Source organism: Pagrus pagrus (genome assembly GCF_965226575.1).
Source record: "Pagrus pagrus genome assembly, chromosome: 4".
In the NCBI taxonomy this organism is placed as follows: domain Eukaryota; kingdom Metazoa; phylum Chordata; class Actinopteri; order Spariformes; family Sparidae; genus Pagrus; species Pagrus pagrus.
The window spans coordinates 32,539,154-32,554,226 of record NC_140188.1 but is presented as its reverse complement, the minus strand read 5'-3'; the positions used below and the strand labels follow the sequence as shown (position 1 = coordinate 32,554,226).

Sequence of the window (15,073 nt, the reverse complement as noted above, 5' to 3'; positions counted from 1 at the left end):
TTCCTATTTTTTGTTTGTGGATTTCTCTTGCAGCTGAATTTCAGCATCATTAGATATTTGACCTAAGATTTGTGTTGCAACTACTGGGTCCAAATTTACACACTGGTGTTGTTGATTAATTTATTCTTATTTTCTTTGCTTTGCTGTAAATTAATTCCATCCAGCTGCTGTTGCATATAGTATGCCTGCAAATGTTTCATAGTTAAAGATTAAAACAATTCTGTCCAGTAAAATGCTATGTTGCTATTTTTTTCTCAATGCTCTTTTTTTTATTGATTTTTAAGTTGAAAACAAACACAACATATAACACCCCCCCCCCCCCCCCCCCCCCCCCCAACAATCTCAGCAATAAGACAAAAAGAATAAGTCAAAAAATAAATAAATAAATAACAATAGTAATAATAATAGGAAGAAAAATAGACAATAATGTTTATCATTATACTAATAAATTATTGATGATCAGTTCTGTTTTAAAGAAAAAAAAAAGGGGGTCTTGTTATTCTCTAGTCCTAATTAAAGAAACTTGCTCTAGCTGTAATAACCGTATACGGAAGAAGAATACATAATCTAATTTGAAGAGGATTTATTAGTAGCAGGTGTCATTGTCTTAACTCATAAATTTGCAGTCAAGGTACTCATACATTTTAGAAAAGGTGTCCACATCTCATAGAATTCTTCAGCTTTGTCTTTTACTATGAATGTTAGTTTTTCTAATGCCAGGGTGCAGGACATTTCTTTGATCCACTGTTTAGAGTTTGGTGTCTCACAATCCTTCCATCTTAAAGCGAATACTCACTTGGCTTGTAACAGACTGTAAAGCCCTCTGAGGCAAACTGTGATTTGTGAATTTGGGCTATACAAATAAAATTTGATTTGATTTGATTTGATTTAAAAGACAAAAATTGATTAGTTTCCGTTTCTTTGCATTTATGTGGCAATCTTCAGGGTATATATGTAGTAGACACAGTTCAGCCTTTATAGGAACAGCAACGTCTGTCAATTTAGAGATCAGGTCAATAACTTCTCTCCAGTTTATTTGGAGCTTTTGACACTCCCACATACAGTGAAATAAGGTGCCAGTTTCGTTTCTACATTTAAAACAACTGTCAGGAATATTGGGGTTGAAATGGTGCAGTTTGACAGGTGTAATATATGTCCTAAACAACCATTTATATTGTAACAATCTGCATCTAGTGTTTATGGTTTGAGTTTGAGCCAAGAGGCATGCCTTTTCCCACTCTTCAACCATGATGTCTATCTGAAGGTCATTCTTCCACACTGAAAAAAGTGAAACCACTGTGTCATTCCTTTAAAGTGTATTTTTAAATTGGTCTAATGAAAAATTGTGCGTTCATGTTTAAACCTGATAATTTCAGTTTGCTTCAAAGCAAATGTCACTACCTGTGGACAAAATTAAAAAAAACACTTTTACTCAAATGGTATTTTCACTTCAAACCAAACGTTTTCCTGTCACGTGACCATTTGACGTCACGTCAGACCGCTCTTTTCGACGTTGAAGTCCGCCATTGTTGTTTCCTCGCATCAAGTGCGGACGGCAAGAGTGGACTGTCTGTCCTGTGTGGAAAACTCGTTAAAACAAGGTAAGAATTCAAAACTGTGCTGTTTTAGTGCAACACGCGCTTTCCGTGTACATTTATGGTCAGTGGCAGAGTGAACAACTGACATTATCTTAAAGACTGGCTTTGAATTTTGTGCACTACGCACATGCTAGCTAAACGAGGTCGGTTGCAGAAACATTAGCAACAACTACGTAGTTCTCGTTGCCTGTGTTTAACAAGTGCGAAGTTAATGTTGTTAATATTATTGTGAAGTCGCGTTATGAAAGAATAAGCGTAAATTATTGTGATAAGGCTTGAATGAGGACAACTAGAAATGGGAGCCACTTTTTTTTTTCTCAGGTGGGCTGCAGTCAGGTCCACACTTCGCAGACACACGTAGTGCTGTATCTGCAGCCGAGTGAGAGGCGAAGACCGTGAAACTCCAGTCCGCGGTGTAGGGTAAGTTGTGATAATACTTGAATATGGTAAACTAGAAAAGGGAGTGGGTCTACCCGGCCACGTTTAGCAAGTATGCTACAGGATGGAAGGAAAAAAAAAAAAAAAAAAAAAAAAAACGAAAATCACCCTCAATGTCGAAATGTTTTGTCAAACGCCACAAGCGATAAATCTAGGGACTTTAACTGGTGTCCTTGGAGACTTTTGTGGTGTTTGGAGACACTGACTTTAAAGCAGGTATTGCTCTGCAGCAGCCACATCACCAGACAGATTTCAGTGCAGTGCCCCAGAATTGATCTGCAGTGCCCCAGTAAAGATTTGACCAGTAAAAAAATTAACTTCAGAGTTTTAAGTCTACATAGCATAGGCTACGGAATGAGCACATAGCTACTTAATATAATTGCTACTCTATTCACTCCACATACACAATGTGCACATGGCTACTTAATATGGTAATTTATTCACGTGTAGCGACTTCTGAGTCAGAGAGAGAGAGAGAGAGAGAGGCACGCTGTGAAGCAGCTGCATGAGGTACTAACGTTAGCCGACAACAACTTGCTAAATATATTATTTTGATTTCGATTTGACTAAAACAGTATTACTCCTGATGGATATCAGAAAGTTATTCGCTCAGCAGGGATAAAGCAGCAAGGAGGAATGAGAGAGGTAAGTCCTAGCTAGCTAGGCAACATATCTGTGTCGATGCTAAGTTAGCTGACTGATTCCTTGTATCAAAACAACCGTATTAATTTGCTGTACAGATAGTGACTTTTGTTAGATAAGGATGGGAAAACCAAAGTGGTGACAGCTGTCAGTCAGACCCTGGAGGGATTTCCAGTGAGTTTATGAAACAGTTGTAACTGTGGCATAATGTTGGTTCTGGTCAGCTGGTTCTGGTCAGGACCTCAGCATCAATGATAACTTTGAGTAAGCTTGTGTTAGTTGACAGATATGGCCTAGGGATACTATACAGTGGTTATCAAATGGTCTATCTTCAGGAAGACATTTTTTTTTTCTTAATCATCAAGTCGTGACCCAAATTTTTAAAACATTCAAATTTATTTCACAGAAAAATAGCGCAGTAATATGGACTTGTCTTGTTAGTCGGTTTGCCTTTGGCTAAAATACTCTTGTTTTGTCACTAGAAAAATGGCTAAAGCTAAAGCATCTGGTTTTGTTGCCACATTGCCATAAATGGAAATGGAAATAATATCAAAGAACCCAGAGATGTAGGGGTACTTTATTTTTTGTTTTACTTTTGTAAATGTTCAAGATGATTACTTCAATTTGCAGATGATTTGCAGATCGACATATTTGTGTGAGGCAGGATTCTCAAAAATGACTGCACTCAAAACAAAATACTGCAAACGTGCACAAATCGAGGATGATTTGAGGCTATGTTTGTCCCAACAAAAAACTAAATGTGAAATCTTCCATTTCTGTTACAGGTTTGCTCCTGAAAAGATTGCAGTTGGTAAGTCCGTAAATGAACAACTGTGGAAATTATTTTAATGGATGTTTAAGTGACATTAGTGTCATTGACATTTTTTTATTTGTTATATTTCCCTAATTGCAAACAGAAATAACTTCAGTTTCATCAGACAATAACAATAAAAAGGAAAACAATTTAATACAGCTTTAAATAATGTTAAAAAGGGAAGTAAAAATGTTTAAGTTAAAAGATTGATTGCAGCTATTGTGGCAAGAAATAAATCATAGTTTTTTGTGTCTCATACACTATGGCCATGCACTTATGCCAGCTGTTGAATTAGCTATAGTGGTGTCTGCAGATTTTCAGGATGGTGTGATTAATTCATAAGATTTACATTTCAATACTAGTTTTAAAATACTCTGAATTAATATAATGAAATGAATAACTACTAGCTTTTAGGGGTGCTGCTTTCCTTCTTAGGAAGTAACTTGATAAACAACTGCTTTGTTAGATTAAATGCAAATGAACCATCTACCATGTGGCATTTTACTAATTGCATTAAGTGTTAAATGGGTAAGGTGGGTCTTCTTTTTCTTTTCTAGTCTTCCAATGAATGTGGAAATGCAAAGACTGTGGCGCCTGTGTCTCACGAAGATCTGAGCTTCTTAAACATTACAAGCTTGAGCACAGACATTATGGACGCCACCACTCCTACCCATGCATCCATTTAAACTGCCCATGTACCTGCAAAACTTGGAAGGCACTTTTGACCCACTTGTCAAGATCTCATCAGCCATCATCACAAACTGAAACTGACTTGACCACATTTAAATGTCTCTTATGCCACATCAATGAACGTTCAACTTTAACAGACTATTTTCAACATATAGCTCAGCATCTGAAAAACAGTGAAACAGTTGATTGTGTGTTTAAGGGTTGTTCGTACAGAACAAATATTTATGGTTCATTTAGAACTCACAGAAGCAGAAATCATAAGAATTACACAGTAAATGACTTAAAGCCTGAAATACTTGTGAAACAGGGGTCAAGCGGAGGTCTTTCAGTCGAAATCCATGACAGTGTCCAGATTGATATTGAGCCCTCAGACGTAAATAGAGAGGACCTGGATGATTCAAGTTTTGATGTAAATGATTTGGCTACTTCAACCACGATTCCTGGCCTCCTTGGACAAGCACCACAGCAAGCTGATTGAGATCATCAGGAACAAGGGAGGAGCTGTCAGGGAGAAGACCCGGGATGTGCTTAAAGTTCTTGATCAGGTGTATACTTACTGTAATACTGCAAAACTCACCTTACATCACATAAATAGTAACATTGTAAATAGAAGCAATTGTGTTATTGTCTCATATTGTCATCACATTTGATTGTGGAGTTGGATTACATGTTGTAAGAAGCACAATGTGCATCTTGACGTTTGCGCAAATCCATTTGTTTGATTACTGGACAATTACTGTTAGTCTAAGTTCCCATTGATGCATTTTCATGTTTGCATCTTCAGTCAAGTTGCACAGTTCAACAGTATGAATTTTTATTGTTTATGTTTGCACTTACCTAGAGCCTTGATGTAAGCCTAAGGAGAGAGTGTCTGCTGAAGTGCCTCATCCCTTACCTTGGGGAAGATGTACAAAAACTCATCAAGGAGTTTCTGGTAAGAAGTTTTGCATTATTCTATTAAGCTTTAGACAATCCTAACTGAAGTATCAACAAATATTAGTCAAAAAGGTGAGTTATAAGGTCCAAAAGCGCCATCTGCTGGTCAGCAAACAAGTGCTCTCAAAGTGCACATCTGCTCCCAGTAACCCGTTACGCAAATACCGCCATTTTTGACATCGCGCAATGCATTGTGGGTATGCACCGATGCACTCTGGGATTGAAAGTGTCCAAACAACACTGCAGCACCGTGCTCCGCGGCTCTGACAGACGGGCCACGGCCGCAATGGACACAGAAGATAACTTTAGTAATATGACGGTTAGTCATAAATGTAAACGGAATAAAAATAAAACTAGTGAAACTAGTAAATCATCTTGGAGCTCGAGCGTTTATAAGAACCAGGCGCACATTTGCAACAGGCTACTTATTTTTGCACTGACCAGCACCCATTATGCACAGAACAAGGAGGTCACTGCAGGAACACTGGAACAAAACTACTTTTCCCCCCCGACATATCTACTAAGTATGGTACTTCTTTATTCACCTGACACTCAGAGTATCACAAGAACACCCTTCCAAAGGAAAATATCTATAATCACAGGCAGAAACTATGAGTAACTGTCCACTAAAACTTTGCTACAGATGAGAGAAAAAGTCTTTTGGTCTTCTGCTGTATGATTAAATCACTCCCTGCTACACAAAAGGGAGACAAACTTGTGTGCATACATACAGAGTAGCCTTTTATACAATAAATGTCTTGTCTTTTGTCAGGTTGGTGAGAAGGATGACGCCGAAAGAGAGCTCCAACAGTGCACAATGGCTGTGTTTGTCATCAGAGAGGAGGAGGATCCATTGCAGCCACCACGTGACGTAGGCATCATCATAGAAGGTGTGGAGGTGCTTAATGAACTGCCATCAGTTGCACATGGTTGTGCCCTCTTATTTGGCTTCATATATGCTCTAAACTTGAGCTATCCAGGTGAGCTCAAACACACTTTCGATGCACTGCAGAAAATATTCATGGAGATAGAGCCAAAGAAAATGACACGCAGAGTGTGCAGTCTCAGTGTCAAGCTCTAAATATGGGGTTGCTCAAAGAAAGACATTTGGATACAGGATGTTGATCTGTTTTAAGTGCTTGTGTTCAAATACATCCCAGGATAATGTTAGGGGTCCTTATAAATAAGAGAAAAAACAGCTTTGATTCAAAACAGGCTTTAATTTCTGGTATTCTCTGTTAACAGAATTCTTTCTGTTGTAGAAATATTGTGGCACTGATATTAACATTGAAATGTGAATGATGCTAAATTCAGAATGATCAGCAAGAGCACTAGTAATGGCTCCTTTTTTTTTTCTTGAACTGCCGTTGTTCATAATTGCATCCATAGCAACTGTGTGTATCCTTGGTTTATTTTTTTTGTGACTTCCTTGCATTTATAATGGTTCAAAAGAATGATATTCATACCTTTTTGTCAAAGGATAGCAAAGATTTTATTAGATAGACTGTTAAACTCTATCTCTGTTAAGTCTAAACTTAATGGCTGTTCCCTTTCATCTCAAGTTTTAAAGAAGAGTACAACCAGTTATACATGTTAAGATACGCATGTTAATTGATGTTTTACAAGTTTTGTTTTTTATGTGTAAAACGCATACTTTCCTGGCTGCTGATTGTGAGTTTGAGGTGATGCCTATTTCAAAGTCATCAAAAATAAATGGTCTTTTGAAGAGAATTTTCCTGTTTTTAAGTTTTCTCTTAAGTTAATCAGTGCAGTGAATTCTAGTCCTATATTATAGAGAATTACATTTTGTTTATGGTGATATATCAGTTTTTAAAAAGGCAAAAAACATCATTGTATATCTAAGTAAGTAATACTTTGGCTTGTGACTAAAGAAAATATATTGTTTATGGATAATTAAAAAAATACTTTGGACTGAATCAGACATTTAACTTGAGAAAAATTAAAAAAATTGCGTGTAACAGAATTACAGCAATTCAATTAGTTTTATCCAAAGTAAATTTAATAATTGGATGTAATGGTAAATATTAGGTTTTCCCAAATTAAAAAAATAAGTTGTAAAAGAGTAAAAAAAATAGTTTATGGTCTTGTAATGATTAATGTTTTTACTTTGATTGAAAGCAAATTTTTTGCTTTGTCTTAAAATACAAAATTAATTTACATTAAATCAAAATTTACGTGTTCAACCAAATCATAAATTTAATTTGTGAAAAACTAATAAATTTAGGTGTAACAAATTACAGTAATTTTTTTAAGTTGATCCAAAGTCTCACTTTTTTCAGTGCAGGCAGATAAATAAGAGCCTGAGTTTTCTTTTAAACCTGTTAAGAGCATGTTATAAAATATGGACAATTGTCTCCTGCCATGTAAATGATTTACTGCATACTGTTCAATGTCAGAAAGTTGCACAGTTGTTTTAATTTTCGAATATATGAAGCTCCTAATTTGTAGGTAATTAAAAACATGTTTTCTGGGGATTACATTTTTGCAGTTGGAGTGAAATCAGAGTGCCTTCACTGAACAAATCTACTATTTTGAGCCCAAGATCCATCCAGTGTTTGAAACCCATATCCTGCCCTCCCTGGTTTGAAATCAGCATTGCCCCAAATGGGAGTAAAATATGAAAAAGTAATAGTTTGATTCATCAGGGCATGGGCCTCATACCGGATAATTATTGTATTTCTAAGAAAAGGGTTAAGTGTGTTTTTCTTAAGTTCCTTTGCTCGTGATAAGTAGAGATATAAATGTAGTGGAAGTGTTGTTTTATGTTTCTCTTTTTCAGGCCAGGCTGGAACCTCTTCAGGGAGAAAATAAAACATGGCTGCCCGAAGCTGATCTGCCCAATAATAAAGTTTCATATTGGGTAGTTTAAGCCCTCCCCGATCATACGGCAAATAAAGTAAACTGAGACGAAGTCTAGGGCGTTTATTGTTCCATATAAAGCGGGTAAAGCTTTTTCTTAGTGTAGAGAAAAAGGATGCTGGCAGGGGAAGTGGGATTGACTGAAACAAATATAGAAATTTGGGTAAAATCGACATTTTGATAATATTGATGCGCCCTACCATAGAAATAGGCAAAGGGCTCCATCTATCTAACATTTCTATTACTTCTTTCACCAAGGGATTGTAATTGGCTGATATAATATTTTCGATGTCAGGGGTTATTTTAATTCCTAAATTAGTGATTCCATCTGAAGTTAAAGCAAATTGTATGAATTTTCGAATGCTCTTTTTTTCTTTGTTTAGTAATAATAAAGTACTTTTACTGTCATTAGTTTTATAGCCAGAAAATTGTCAGAATATATTCAAAAGTTGATGTAGTGATTTAATTGAGGTATTTAGGTTCGTCAAAAACAAAACAATATCATCTGCGAAAAGGGCTAGGCGATGCTCTGTCTCTCCTATTGTTATACCAGTGATTTCAGGTGACTGACGAATGGCCATGGCTAAGGGTTCAATGGCAAATAAAAAATAAAAGAGGTGACATAGGGCAACCCTGGCGGGTGGATCTACAGAGTTTAAAGGGTTGCGAAATGTGGTTGTTTTTTATAATTTCAGCCGTTGGTTCAGTATACAATAATTTGATCCACCTAAGATATCCTTCCCCAAATCCAAATCTCCTTAGAACCCATTCAGTCCTGTCAAATGCCTTTGCATACCCATTAGCATTTTGTTTGAAAAATAACACATTCAACAGTCTACATGTGTTATGAAATGCTTGTCTGCCCTGTACAAACCCATTTTGGTCATTAGTGATCAAATGGGGAATAATCGTTTCCATCCTTTTAGCGATGGCCCTACATAGAATTTTGGTGTCACATGACAATGAAGATATTGGACAGTATGACGTTCTTTCTGAAGGGGATTTTCCTGGCTTTAGCAGAAGAGAAATCACTGCAGATCTTGAGGATGGAGGTGAAATCCCTTTTTCATACGATTCATTAAACACATTCAGGAGATGTGGCAACAGCTTTCTTGAAAACTTCGTATATATTTCTGTGGGTAAGCCATCGGGCCCAGGCGCCTTTCCACTATTCATGCTCTTCAGAGCTTCTATTAATTCCTCAATGCACAATTTCTTTTCAAGATTAGTTATAGCTTCCTCGGTCAGGGTTGGAAATCGAAGCTGGTTAAGAAAGTAATTTTGTTTTTCTGGATTACCAGGGTATTCAGACTTACATAGCTCTTTAAAATAGTTTGTAAAGGCAGCATTTATTTCAACTGGATCAATTAGATCCTTTCCGTCTTTGGTTTTGATCGAATTAATAGCTTCATCTGTCTGTATCTTTTTAATCCTCCATGCCAGGAGCTTTCCAGCTTTCTCTTCTTGATCGTAATATGATTGATTTAACCACATCAAGCTGGAGGCAATTTTACTAGTAGTCAGTTCATTGTACTGACATTTTAATTGGAGTAGTTCCCTCTCCTTTTCTTGAATGACACCATGATATAGCTGTTGTTCTAATTCCTTAACCTTTTTTTCACAATGTTCAATTGTGTATAATAGGATTTAGATTTATGTTTATTAAAGCTTATTATCTCACCTCTTATGTAAGCTTTGAATGCTTCCCACTTTATTGATGAACTGGTTTGATTTGTGTTGAAAGTAAAGAAGTCATCTATTTTCCCCTCGAGAAACTTCACAGCGTCAGGGTTTTGAAGCCACCTAGACTGAAAACAAATTCTTGGTGGTGAGATGACTATATTGGATACCTGCAGTATGAAGGAGATTGGAGCATGATCAGAAAGCAATATACTGTCGTACCAACATTTTTCAATACTTGATAATAGGCAGTTAGAAATCAGAAAATAATCAATCCTAGAGTACGTTTTGTGTCTGGGATCTCATTCTTACGGTCAAAACCCAAAGTTCATGACCATAGGTGAGGGTAGGAACGTAGATTGGCCGGTAAATCGAGAGCTTCGCCTTTCGGCTCAGCTCTCTCTTCACCACGACAGACCGATACAACGACTGCATTAATGTGGCCGCTGCACCAATCCGCCAGTCAATCTCACGCTCCATCCTTCCCTCACTCGTGAACAAGACCCCAAGATACTTGAACTGAAACTTGAGGCAGGAACTCTCCCCCAACCCGGAGGGAGCAAGCCACCTTTTTCCGGTTGAGAACCATGGCCTCGGACTTGGAGGTGCTGATTCTCATCCCAGCTGCTTCACACTCGGCTGCAAACCGCCCCAGGACATGCTGGAGGTCCTGGCTCGAAGGAGCCAACAAGACAACATCGTCCGCAAAAAGCAGGGATGAAATCCTGTGGCTCCCGAACCAGATCCCCTCCGGCCCATGACTGCGCCTAGAAATTCTGTCCATAAAAATAATGAACAGAACCAGTGACAAAGGGCAGCCCTGCCGGGTCCAACACGCACTGGGAACAGGTCTGACTTACTGCCGGCAATGCGAACCAGGCTCCTGCTCCGGTCGTACAGGGACCGTACAGCCCTTAGCAGAGGGCCCCCGACCCCGTACTCCCGAAGCACCTCCCACAGAATGCCACGAGGGACACGGTCGAATGCCTTCTCCAAGTCCACAAAACACATAGAGCTGGTCCAGTGTTCCACGGCCAGGACGAAAACCGCATTGTTCCTCCTGAATCCTAGGTTCGACTATCGGCCGAATTCTCCTCTCCAGTACCCTGGAATAGACTTTACCAGGGAGGCTGAGGAGTGTGATCCCTCGATAGTTGGAACACACCCTCCGGTCCCCCTTTTTGAATAGAGGGACCACCACCCCGGTCTGCCAGTCCAGAGGCACTGTCCCCGACTGCCATGCGATGTTGCAGAGACGTGTCAGCCAAGACAGCCCAACAACATCCAGAGCTGAAACAACAGTGAGAGACCTCTCCCCGACCTCTCCCCGACCCGGAGGCGCAGGGAGACGACCCTCTCGTTCACCGGGGAAAACTCCAACACAAGGCGGCTGAGCTGGGGAGCTATAAGCAAGCCCACACCAGCTTGCCGCCTCTCATCGCGGGCAACTCCAGAGTAGAAGAGGGTCCAGCCTCTCTCAAGGAGTTGGGTTCCGGAGCCCAGACTGTGCGTGGAGGCGAGCCCAACTATCTCTAGCCGGTAAAGCTCAACCTCCCGCACTAGCTCAGGCTCTTTCCCCCCAGCGAGGTGACATTCCATGTCCCCATGGCTAGAGTCACCGTCCGGGGATTGGGTCGCAGGGGCACCCGCCCAGAACAGCCACCCAAATCACACTGCACCGGCCCCTTCTGAACCCTCCTGTGGGTGGTGAGCTTCTGGAGGGCGGGCCCACGTCGCTCCTTCGGGCTGTGCCCGGCCGGGGCCCGTGGGCAACGACCCGGCCACCAGGCGCTCGCCTGCGAGCCCCAACCCCGGGCCTGGCTCCAGGGTGGGGCCCTGGTGACGCCATTCCGGGGGACGTAAACATCCTTGGTCTTGTGTCTTTCATAGGGGGCTTTGGAACCGCTCTTAGTCTGACCTGTCACCTAGGCCCTGTTTGCCTTGGGAGACCCTACCAGGGGCATTAAGCCCCGGACAACATAGCTCCTAGGATCATTCAGGTACTCAAACCCCTCAACCACGATAAGGTGTCGGTTCAAGGAGGAGTTGGGTTTCATTTGTTTAATTCTATTTAGCTGGAATACAAGAGGACAGGTGCTAGAGATTCTTAACTGTAAACCATTAAGCATGTTGAAGTAATAAAACTTTAAGTTCAGTGCTCAGGACAATTTCAAACATAATAGTGATATGTACTGTTTTGGTTGTTTTAGAATAGTATGACCCTGACCATAAAGAAATATAATAACGTAACCCAAAACAAAAAACAACATGCTGAAATCCCACCTCCCCTTTGAACTCCCTCATACACTTCCCCAAACAAAGCACATGTAAAAACTCCTAGACTACTGCTATGCAGAACGCTTGATCCTCGTTAAGAGGAGCAACGTACTCAGAACACCGACACATCCTTTATAGGCTTGCTAAGAAATAACAAAAAGACCGTGAGCTCAACTCGCCGAAATTGAAAGAAGACAGAAAAAAAAAACCAAACAACTAAAAATACATTAAATAAAAGAGCAATAAGAAGTTCACTCCTATTACAATCTTAATGCTGTTCCCTTTTATTGATAGTGCCTTCAATTATTTAGCCCTTGATGTGTAGAAAACCACATTTTCACATAAACTTGTCCATTTAGTAATTTAACACAAATCCACAGGTGCAGTGTGTGAAAATAAAAAAGGGAGACAGAGAGCAAGAAAAAAAAAAAAAGTGCTCACATCGTCTCCAATTAAGCACAGTTATTAATCACCTGTATATAGTTCAACATACCTTTAGTATTTGAAATGAGAATAACTTAGCAAAATGAGTTAAGCGAAAAGAGTAAATGTGGTGTAGTGTAGACAACTTCAGGGGCTCGGAACCGGGCCTTAAGGCCATAAAATAGATGCTGGTGGGTCTCCTCTGATAAATCAGGATAGAAGCCGACTCGATGATTTTGTACCGCACTTCTTTCAGGTTTCTGGCTGCTCTCACTCTCCGTTTAGATTTTCCAGATGGCATTAAGCTCCCATAGAACCTCTTCTAGTGTTCAAATCAATGTACTCGAGCCTTCGGTCGTTTTTACAGGAGTTTACAGAAAGTTAGCAGCTAAAAGACGAACTACACTGCACTTGCTAGCTAAGCTAGTTAGCTAAGCTAGCCAGAGGCGATTCTAGAGTCTGTTGGGGCCCCAAGCAAAAATTTCCATAACATAATAAGTTTGCTTATTTACTTTCTTCTACCCTAATAGCTAGCAAATTAATAATTTGTATTAACTAATACTATTAATTTGCTAGCTCTAATATTTTAATAGAGTGCTGCTTCTTCCTGTCAAGGAGGACAGGACAGCAACTAACGTTAGGTGACACTTTTTTTTTTTTTTGTAACTTGTTGCTGACCATAACCGCGTCCATGGCAGTGGCCAGGCAGAGCCGCACTCGAACCCAGCTGGACCCAATGGAGTGCAGGTCCAGCTCAGCTTGCAAACTAACCGAATGTGAATTAATTCACACAACAATGTTACCGTTTCTACATTTCGCGCATTTGTGACTCGCAGTCTGGACGCGAGGGGTGAACTTCTCCTGCTCTGACTGCAGCCGGGAGGGACTGTTGTGTGAGGACTCCTCACACAGCAGTCCCTCCCGGCTGCACTTCCTAATCTTTACCGTGCAGCAGGTGCTGCCATGCTGCCATGGGACCGTGCCAAAGCACCCACAGACGGCCCAGTCCTCAGACGACACCCACAGACAGAGGACTGGGCCGTCTGTGGGTGCTTTGGCACGGTCCCACGGCAGCATGGCAGCACCCGCTGCTCGTTGAACGATACGTGCTTTCACGTCAGAGTCTCCACAAGTCTCAGCATAAACCAGAAAAAGTCGCTAGATTTGTCGCTAGTCGCTTTTATGAAAAAGAGTCGCTAGAGGGGTCTGAAAACTCGCTAAATATAGCGTCGAATATATTTTTGAAACATTCATAAAACAGCCCTCGGGCCCCGAGTCTCGGGGGCCCCCTGGCAACTCGGGGCCCCAAGCAGTTGCCTGCCTTGCCTGTTCACAAGCTGCGCGTCTGAAGCTAGCTAGTGCAGTGTAGTTCGTCTTTTAGCTGCTACTTAGTGCTAAATAAAATTTTCCTACACATTCAGAGGGAACTATGACATAACTAAACATTAAATTACCATACCTCTCAATCGACAGATTTCAGCGTTTTTATCCAGCAGTTGACATTGTCACTGTGACCGTCCTCCTGTTTCATTACCGACCGGACCAGCAGCTGCAGCAGCAGCAGCAGATGCAGCGTGCCCTGCTCATCTCTCATGGCTCACCTGTCAGACCTGCATGGCCAAACGTCCGCTGAGCAGAAATCAGCTCTCACAGCCTACGACCATTAGCCTACTGTGTTAGTTAAAAATGTAAAACTGGCCCTAAATCAGCTGATCAGCTGTCATCATTGATTGACAGCATTTCTCTTGTTTCTTGTGTTGACGAACTTGACCGACTACCTATCAGATCTGGGGTGGCCACAGGGGTGGCCAATGAGTTTAACCCCTCAGAATCGCCATTGCTGCTCTGTGCAGCATGACACGGTTGCGGTCTGCCTCTGTGAAAAAAATAGACTCAACATGTACTCCATGGAGAGCTGCTTCTTGGATTTTTAAGATAAATCCACTTTATAAACCCAACAGATTCTGCAAAAGGCACCAGCAAACCAAATGAATGTTATTCATGCTCCATATTTACTGTTCAGAGCTGCCAAGTCTCACGCATTGACCGAGAGACTCGCGCAATTGAGCATCTTCACATGGTCACATGCTAATCCTCAAATGTCACACGATGAGAATCATAAATTGCCCCTTTTTATTTTTTACCCTCTAATATATTTCCTCTTGATGTGAATTATTATTATTATATTTTTCTAGATTTAAAAAAATGGGTTCTTAAATAGTCACCACAATTTACAGACCATGGAAAATGATATCAATACACTAATTTCTTCTGTAACATAAATGATAATAGCTGCTACTACACAGAGGAACAGTATAATCAAACCATTTAGACAATTAACAGATTATCAATAATCCACTCCAACTGCAGAAACCTGTATGCAAACTTCACTAACATCAAGGAATGCTGGCGTCAGATTACACAAACGTTCAACATAACTGCCATATCTGAAACTTGGATCAACCCTGATAAAGGAAGAAACTTTGAATTAGACGGATATGAATTCAGTAATATAAAGAGAAAAATAAGATAGAGGAGGAGTAGCTTTGAATGTAGACAAAAAACTTGAATTATATAGTGTTCGAATGTACGACAACTGTGTTGGTAAACTTATTAGCGAGTATAACAATTGAAATTTGCATAGAGAAAAACAAATATAATAATTAGTTGTATACAGGGCAGCAGGGTCTAGTAT

At 40.2% G+C, this 15,073-nt stretch overlaps 1 long non-coding RNA gene across 1 annotated transcript; it reads left to right on the top strand.

Annotated features, from left to right (window-relative positions):
• Positions 1 to 1,495: 1,495 nt before the first annotated feature.
• Positions 1,496 to 6,849, top strand: LOC311256539. The gene is made up of 6 exons (XR_014622506.1): positions 1,496 to 1,601; positions 1,920 to 2,018; positions 3,464 to 3,489; positions 4,050 to 4,727; positions 5,024 to 5,116; positions 5,891 to 6,849. It is a non-coding gene; the product is annotated as an uncharacterized lncRNA (long non-coding RNA).
• The last annotated feature ends 8,224 nt before the right edge of the window (positions 6,850 to 15,073 follow it).